Consider the following 8,909-nt stretch of genomic DNA (forward strand, 5'->3'; position numbering starts at 1 on the left):
CACTGGGGTGCCTGGCCAGTCTGGGTGAGGGGCTGAGGGCTGTTTTCAGGCTGGGGGTGACTGAAGCTCCCAACCGCTCCTTTTTTTCTTTTTCTTTTTTTATTCTGGGCCAGCTTTAGCTCTGAGGCTCCAGCTCTTAGGCCTCCGCTCCTTAAAGCAGGTATCTTGTTTGTTTCGGTTCTATAATCGAAACTCTGTATCAACTCCAGCTCTGAGATCCCAGCTAGCTGAAAGCAGGTTTCTGGGGTTTTGTTTAGCTTCTATATTTGTTACAATGTTTCAAACTGCAAGCTCAGAGGCCAGCAAGGCAGGCAGGGAACGTTGGTTTCCTCCGTCACTGAAGCAAGCAAGCCTCATGTTAGCTTCAAGCTGCCTGGCTGCCGGCCGCCATCTTGGCTGGCAGTTAATTTGCATATCGCCCTGATTAACCAAGGGTAGCGGTCGTAAGCCAATTACCATGTTTCTCTTTTATTAGATAGGATATATATATATATTTTGTACAAACGAGTTTAGGCATAGTGAGGCACTTATTTCATTTTGGGGAATTGTAGAAATATTCCCGAAATCTAAGTTCTCAGTATCTGAGAACGGGCCAACCTTGTAAGCACACCTTTCAAAGAAAGGCAGTCACCTGCTATGTTAACTTCTGTACAACTATATACCTTGATGCAAAGAAATGGCTGATAGAAAGTGTTGAGTTGCACTGAAGCTCAAAAAGGTCTGTCCCTGTGTAGAAGCCCCCATGCCTAGAAGTAGAAACACAGAAGAAGAAAAAAATTTTAGAAGTAGACTTTAAAAGGAAGAAAGATAAAGTGATATTCATATGCATATGTAAAAAACCAGAGGAACAGATTCTTGTGTTTCCTAGAAAAATTCCCATAGCCAACAGTTACATAGCACTTACTAGTCTCAACTTTTTGAGTGTAGGTACCTTTCTCTTTAGTTTATGGATAGGGAAGCATCTCAGGCTCTATTTACTAGATAATGCCAGTAGCACCCATCACCCCCAACCCCAGTTGTGATAAATATGTCTTCAGACATGGCCAAATGATGTCTGGGGCAAGATTGCCACTAGTTGAGAACCATGAATCTCTGCTCTCAGTCACAAAAGCAAGGTCAAGCCCTAGGTGGTTTGGCTCAGTTGAGAGCGTCGGCCTGTAGATCAAAGGGTCCCGGATTCCAGTACAATCAAGGGCACATACCGCGGTTGCAGGCTCCTCCCCAGCCCGGGCCCTGGTCTGGGATTGTGAGGAAGCCAACCAATCGATGTGTTTCTCTCACATCGATGTTTCTCTGTTCCACACTCTCTAAAAATCAATGGAAAAATAACCTCAGGTGAGGATCGAAAACAAAAGCAAGATCAAGTAGGGACTGAAGACTAATTACGGACATCTGTGTCTTTATGAGCAAACATCTGAGGACTTCGTGGCTTGCCTTGTAGGGAGAATGTAAACAGGGTGCCTGGGTCTGCCTTAGGTGTGGGAGGCTGCCAAACCCAATATTTTACCCTGTCTTTGTTAAGTGAGCATCTCATAGTTGAGGAGGCGGTGGTAGTGGAAGAGAAGGACTTTGCAACCAAAGATAAAACATCTTTCCCTTGGAAGATGTGAGATAAATTATTAAATGAAAACATGGCTGTTTTACTCTCATGACCAGGCTACGAATTTGGCATCATTGATACATGTGGGATAGTTTCCTTTCAAATCGTTATTGTGTGAGCCAGTCCTTTCAAAACTTGAAAATTCCCTTTCAGTCTTCTTTGCAAGTGAACATCTTTCCTAAATGCTCTTGTTTCTGAGTTTCCAGTTGACACCATTCCCAGGAGGCCCACTGAGCCAAACCGGCCAGAGATTTATTTTTATTTTTATTTTTATTTTTTTTTACCTAAGTGATACCTCTCTCCTGGAAGCCTTTGGTCTGGTGAAGACAACGTTTATGAGTGGGGCTTTGCTTTCTGTGCATTAGCCACTTCCTCACGCCGCTCATTCTCTGTGTACTTCCTCAGCAGCATCAGAGGCAGCCTTTCCTAGGTCCTCCAAGATTTCATGAACTAGCCATCTCCTCTGCCATTGCATTTCCAGGTACCGGCTTCCCTGTGACGCCCAGGCCCAGGCACCATATCTGCCACCCCTCAGCAGGCCGTCAGCGCTCCCAGACTCACCCTCAGCCACTCAGCATTCCCTTGTTTTCCCTGTTGCTGTGGTTTCGCTGTCACCTGGGCCCTGCAGAAGGGACACACCTTTGTGATGTGTGTTCCATTGCAATGAGTCTGGGTGGATGAGACAGAGACGGTCCAACTCTATTATAAAACCAGAGGCCCGAGCCTAAGCAGAAGGGGTGGGTTGGGGAGGAGCCAGGAGGCACAGAGCTGACCCAGCTCCCCCAAATCTTTAAGCCAGCGAGGCCACGCCCCTTTCCTGTGATGCCTGGAGTGACCAGGAACTGAGCTGAGGTGTCTCAAAACCTTTACCCACTGGCAGCTTGCTGATACCCTTCTGTTTTCAGAGGGGGAGACAATCACATTGATTACAAACTGCAAATGGACATTCACTGCTTCTAAGGCTTCAGTATAGTTCGTCTTTCCCTCTTCCACAGATTTATGGCTGTATGTGCACACACATATGTGTGTGTGTGTGTGTGTGTGTGTGTGTATTGTTTGAGCTCCAATCCAAGCAGGTTTGAGTTTGGATAGAGGTGAACTAACTGCAAGCTGAATGGCTTTGGCATCCTGATTTTCCTGTTTCTAATGGTGTATTTCACAAAACAAGGACATTGGAGCTACGCAGTGAGACCCAGTGACTGCAGGTTGTCTATGCTGTTCCTGGAAATGCAGTACAGAGAGTGCGGGGCCTGAAGCAGGGTTCTTCCCGATGGTGATCACCCCTCCCCTGGGAGGGAGTAGGTGCTGTTTTTCTGCCTGTTTCTCCGTGCACAAGCGCAATCAGACCAGGAGTGACCTGGGCTGGGCTGCCCTGGTGGCTCACCTGTGCTGATAGCCTCCAGGGATGAAATGCAATTAGAGCGTTTACCCAACAATTAGAGCTGTTATCCTTGCGGACCTTTTACCCCCCACCCCCACCCCCACCCCTGGTTCTTTTTCTGGATCTTGGGCAAATCTGGCTCTGCTTTTGATTAGTGCGCAGCTGCTGTGTAAATCCACTGGTGGGAGCAATGTTGGGAAGCTGATTTTTGCCATCTGCACCTCTGATTCTCCGTCACACCGCCATCTGTCCTTTTGTTTGTCCGTCTTAAGGATTCTTGTATCTTCTGGCATTTCAGACACCAGCTTAGGCCAGCCATTGGTTTCACCTGTGGGGTTGTAAAGGCGATCACGTTGCAGCCTACACCCGCATGGTGTTTCTCCTGCCACAGGTAGAATGCTCTCTGCTGTTTGTCTGGTTTACACAGTACTACATGCTAAAAAAATTGTGAAGGAAAATTTTTGTGCCTGCGGGAAAGAAAGCAGCTCCCTGCAATCCGCTGTGCTGCTGCAACACATTGGTGAGTTTTGTTCTTTATTTTTGGTTCATGGATGAAGTTGTAAAAGTGAGCCTGTTCTCTCTCTCTCTCTCTCTCTCTCTCTCTCTCTCTCTCTCTCTCTCTCTCTCTCTCTCTCTCTCTCTCTCTTCATTTTTCTGTGTGTTAATACAAATAAAAATGCCTTATCTCTCCCTGTAAAGGAAAAGTAATTACATTTTTTCGTTTATGACTGTAATATTTATTTCGTTTATGACTGTAATATTTATTGTGCTTGTGCCTGGCATTCACTTGCTTCTGTGTCTCTCAACTTTGGGAAACTGACCATAAAAACTTATCAGTGAGTGTATGTGTGGTGTGGGCTGCAGATCGAGTAGGGAAGATGACTTCCGACTTACTAGTGTGAGGCGCTTTAGGACTCCCTGTGCAACCTGAAGGATGCTGAGCAGCTACATTTTTTTGTCATTTATTTAAAAAAATGAACTGTCACAATGAAGCAGATGAGGATATGGAAAAGAGCTTTGTGCTAAAAACAAACCAAACAAAATACACACACGCATACAATAGGAAGAAACCCTAGCTTGCCCAGCAGTTGGATAAAGTTAGTTTATTGCATAAACATGAAATATTTTATAAATGTGTTTGTTGATAGGCATGTTTTATGCCTCTGATTATCTCCTAACTTATAATAAATCAGATTACAACGTCTCAGATTTAATGGGGCTCCTTTTTTGATGATATAAATATACTAAGTGGAACTTATACATTTAAAATAAAAGAACCAAATAATATCCAGAGAGAAAATTTTTTAAAAAATCGAATGGGCAAGTTTGCTAGCTCTTTTAGGAAACTCAAATGCTCGCTTAAATGATAAGTATATATTTAATTTTAGTAGAAGCTGTCACACTACTTTCCATACTGGTTGTAGCATTTTACATTCCCACTAACAAATTAAAGGAGCCCATGGGAAAAGTTAGCAATGATTGTGAGGCTACAAAATAAGAGACAAAGGCATACATGTGTTATCAGTTAAGAAGAAAATGCTAAGACCGTTTTAGTTATGTAATTAGATATGCAAATATAGAAAATAGATAATATGATTAAACAAAGTGAATACTTGGACAAATTAGGCAGTTTTAATAATTTTGGTTTAAACCCACTAGATGTCTTTGCCCTAGTGTAAGAAGTAACATTCAAGTTTCTAATTCATACCACACAGTGGTGAGTTTCCCCCTGACAGCGTCCACGGGGCTGCCCAGGTGGTTCACCTGCGCTGATTGCCTCCAGCGATGAACCGCAATTGGGGAGTTTTTACCAACAAAACGGGATATGTTTTCCTATGGAAAGTCTCACGGGAAAGCCATAAGTTTCCTACACTGATTTAATGGGTCAAGTAAGTTATCTTTATCTCCACAAAACATTTAAAATGTAAAGTTGTGTTTGACTAAATTAGTAATTTTCAACATGGGGTGAATTAAACCCTCATGGAACATTTAGAGCAGCCGTTCTCAACCTGTGGGTCTCAACCCCTTTGGCGGTTGAACGACCCTTTCACAGGGGTCACCTAAGACCATCCTGCATATCAGATATTTACATTACGATTCATAACAGTAGCAACATTACAGTTATGAAGTAGCAATGAAAATTTTATGGTTGGGTCACAACATGAGGAACTGTATTTAAAGGGCCAGAAGGTTGAGAACCACTGATTTAGAGATATCTGGGCATTTTTGATTGTTAAGATGGGAGAAGCTGCTAATCGCATCTTAACAAGTAGAGGCCAGGAATGCAGCTAAACATCCCTCAGCCCCCACAACAAGGAACTGTCTGGCCAAAATGTCAGTAGCACTGAGGTTGCAAAATCCTGAACTTAATGAAATTATTATGGCTTTATAAAAAGGATTGATTCCTCTGCTATTACAAATCACAAGATGATGCTATATAGTTCATTATTGCATTTATAATGCCTATGCAAAGAAATTATCATATTTTTGAAATTCATCTATGTTGTTGCATATCAATAACTCATCCTTTTCCTTGCTAATAATATTCCATTGTATGGACATACCCAGTTGTTCCCAACTACTCACCAGTTGAAGGACTTTTGGGTTACTTTAGGGTTTTGGTAATTGTGTATCTTTAATTGTATAATAAAGAATGTGGCCTCTATTCTGGTTCCTGGAAGGTAAACTCTAAATCTATTGTCTTTCCTGAGTAATAGGAGTGTCTTTGTTATTCATAAGCACGTGTGTTTATGTTAATGAGATGAGTTGACTTAGGACACCAGCTGGTCAGCAGATCAACAATGTGATTAAAGGTTTGGGACTTTGAGCCAGCCAACCTCTAGGAAGGGGAGGAGGACTTGAGATTGAGTTCAAGCACATGGCCAATGATTCAGTCAATCTTGTCTTTCTGTAATGAAACCCCAGTAGGTCAGTTGGTTAGAGTGTCATCCCTATATGCCCAGGTTGTGGGTTCAATCCCTGATTAGGGCACATACAAGAAACAACCAATGAATGCATTGATGAGTGGAACAACAAATCGATGTTTCTCTCTCTCATCAATAAATAAAAATTTTAAGAGATTTGCAAAGTCATGGAAGGAGGTTTAAGAAAAAACCTCAGTAGAACTTTCTGGTTGGAGAATGCATTTCTATGCCAGTAGCATGACCTCACCATGTGTCTCTCCTCAATTGGCTGGCCCTAAGTTTTATTCTTTATGATAAAACGATAATAATAATTATGATGCTTTCCTGAATTCTTTGAGTAGTTTGAGTGAATTATCAAACCTGAGGAAATGGTTGTGGGAACTAGATTTGAAGCCAGTCAAATTGCATTTAATCTATAGGTCAACTTTGTGAGAATTGAAATCTTAATATTGAACCTTTGAATCCATGAATATGGTATGATTTTTCTCCTGTGTGCGTTATAGTCTCATTGAACAAATCTTTTACATAGTTTGTTAGATTTAATCAGTATTTCAAGTTTTTTTAATGTTATTGCAAATAGTATTTTAATTTCAATTTCCAATTGCATTGCTAGCATATAGAAATACAGTGTTTTATATTGACCTTATATTCTGTGACCTTGCTAAAGTCACTTAAAGATTCTTTGGGATTTTTTTTTTTTGCATAAACCAGGGTATCATTTATTAAGGAAGACAGTTTTAAATCTTTCTGTCCAATCTGTATGCTCCCTCCCACTCTCTCACTTTACTGGCTAGAACTCCAGTATATTTGCTGCGTAGGAATGAGGAGCGTGGATATCTTTGCCTTGTTCTTCCACCCTTAAGTTTGGACATTAGCTGTAGGCTTTTAATACATGTTCTTTGTCAGATGATGGGAATTGGCTGTCATTCTTATTTGCTGATAGCTTTGATTACAAATGAATATTGAGGTTTTCAAATGCTTTTCTGCATCATTTTCAATGATCATATAGTTGTTTTTGGTCTGTTGACGTGGTAAATTACATTTCTGACTTTCTAATGTTAAATAAACCTTATGTTCCTGGGATTAACCTTAATTGGTCATGACTTATTATCTTTTACTATATTATTGGATTTGAATATGGTATGATTTTTCTCCTGTGTGCGTTATAGTCTCATTGAACAAATCTTTTACATAGTTTGTTAGATTTAATCAGTATTTCAAGTTTTTTTAGAAAAAAACTATTAGAAAATCTTATGGCTGTGATCATAAAGGATATTAGTCACTGGTTCGCTTTTAATGTCTGGTTTTAGTAACAGGGTAACCATTTCTAAAGGGAGTTGACAAGTGTTTCCTCTTTTTTTAATATCTTTGGGAAGAATGTGTGTAAAATTGATATTATTTCTTCCTATTTGTTAGAACTGACCTGTGAGTCCATAGGAGCCTGGAGTTTCCTTTTGTGAACTATGAATGGGATTATGAATTTGGTATCTTTCAAAGATATAGGACTATTAAGTTGTTTTTTTTTCTTCTAAGCTTTGGTAGTTGAGATTTTTCATGGAATTTGTCCATTTCACCTAAGTCAGTGTTTCTCAACCAAAGTGACATCTGAGCAGGATGATTATGCGCTGTGGGAGGGTGTCCTGTGCATAGTAGGATGTTTAGCTGCATCCTAGGACTCTACTCACTAGATGCCAGGAGCAAACCCCCAGTTGTGACAAACAAAAGCATCTTCCAACATTTTTTGCCAAATGTCCTCTGTTGGTTGAGAACTATAGAAAGTGGGCCTTTGTGTTCTATCTTCAGTATAGACAACTTTTAATGGAAATTGTTGCTGAATTTCCCCAGGGCAAACAGAATGCAGGGAGGTGGAAAGAGGATATAAGAACAAAGAACCATGTATGTGAGCCAGCATCATGGTGGAAACCCCTGAGGAGCCCAGGACGAAACACCTTGCCCTCCTCAACTACTTTTTTTTTATTATTAGTTAAGGTATTACAAATGTGTCCTCATCGCCTCAACTATTTTTATTCATTGTTATTCAGTTCAAAAGATATTTCTTTTTCTATTTGACGTTGTCTTTGATCCATGAGTTAATGAAAAGTATATTTAGTATCTAAACATTTTGGGATTTTTCTGTATACCTGCTATTTCTAGTTTAATTCTGTTTTGGTTAGAGAATGTACTTTATGTATATACAGTCTTTTAAATTTATTGAGGTTTGTTTTGTGGCCCAGAATTTGATTGATCTTGGTGAACATTTCATCTCTACTTGAAAGAATGTATATTCTGTTATTATTGGGTGGAATGTTTACTGATTGCTGGTTAGGTCCTGTTAATTGGTTGTGGTATTCTCAACCATTTTATTTTTCTGCTTTGTCTCTCAAGTACTGAGAGAGGAGTGTTAAAATCTCCAGTTACAATTTTGAGTCTATGTTTCCTCTTCTGTCAGGTTTTGTTTCCTGTTTTGAAGCTTTGTTCATCCGTATTTAAGATTTTTATGTCTCTATAATGCATTGACCCATTTATCACAGCCTAATGTTCCTCCCTATTCCTGCGAATAATCTTTGTTAAGGTGTCCACTTTGTCTGATATTAATAAAGATCTTCAAAAACATGCTGCCAGCTGGACTTAACCCATGGAGTATAGTGTGTGACCTTGTTTAAAAGGTCTTTTGGCCTGACCGGTTTGGCTCAGTGGATAGAGCGTCGGCCTGCGAACTGAAGGGTCCTGGGTTCGATTCTGGTCAAGGGCATGTACCTTGGTTGCGGGCACATCCTCAGTGGGGGGTGTGCAGGAGGCAGCTGATCGATGTTTCTCTCTCATTGATGTTTCTAACTCTCTATCTCTCTCCCTTCCTCTCTGTAAAAAATCAATAAAATATATATAAAATATTTTTTCCACTGTTTTCAGAGAGGAAGGGAGAGGGAGAGAGAGACGGAAACATCAATGATAAGAGAGACTCATCCATTGGCTACCTCCTGTAAGCCCCCCACTGAGGATCGAG

The sequence above is a fragment of the Myotis davidii genome, unplaced genomic scaffold, assembly GCF_000327345.1.
Source record: "Myotis davidii unplaced genomic scaffold, ASM32734v1 scaffold168, whole genome shotgun sequence".
Taxonomy (NCBI): domain Eukaryota; kingdom Metazoa; phylum Chordata; class Mammalia; order Chiroptera; family Vespertilionidae; genus Myotis; species Myotis davidii.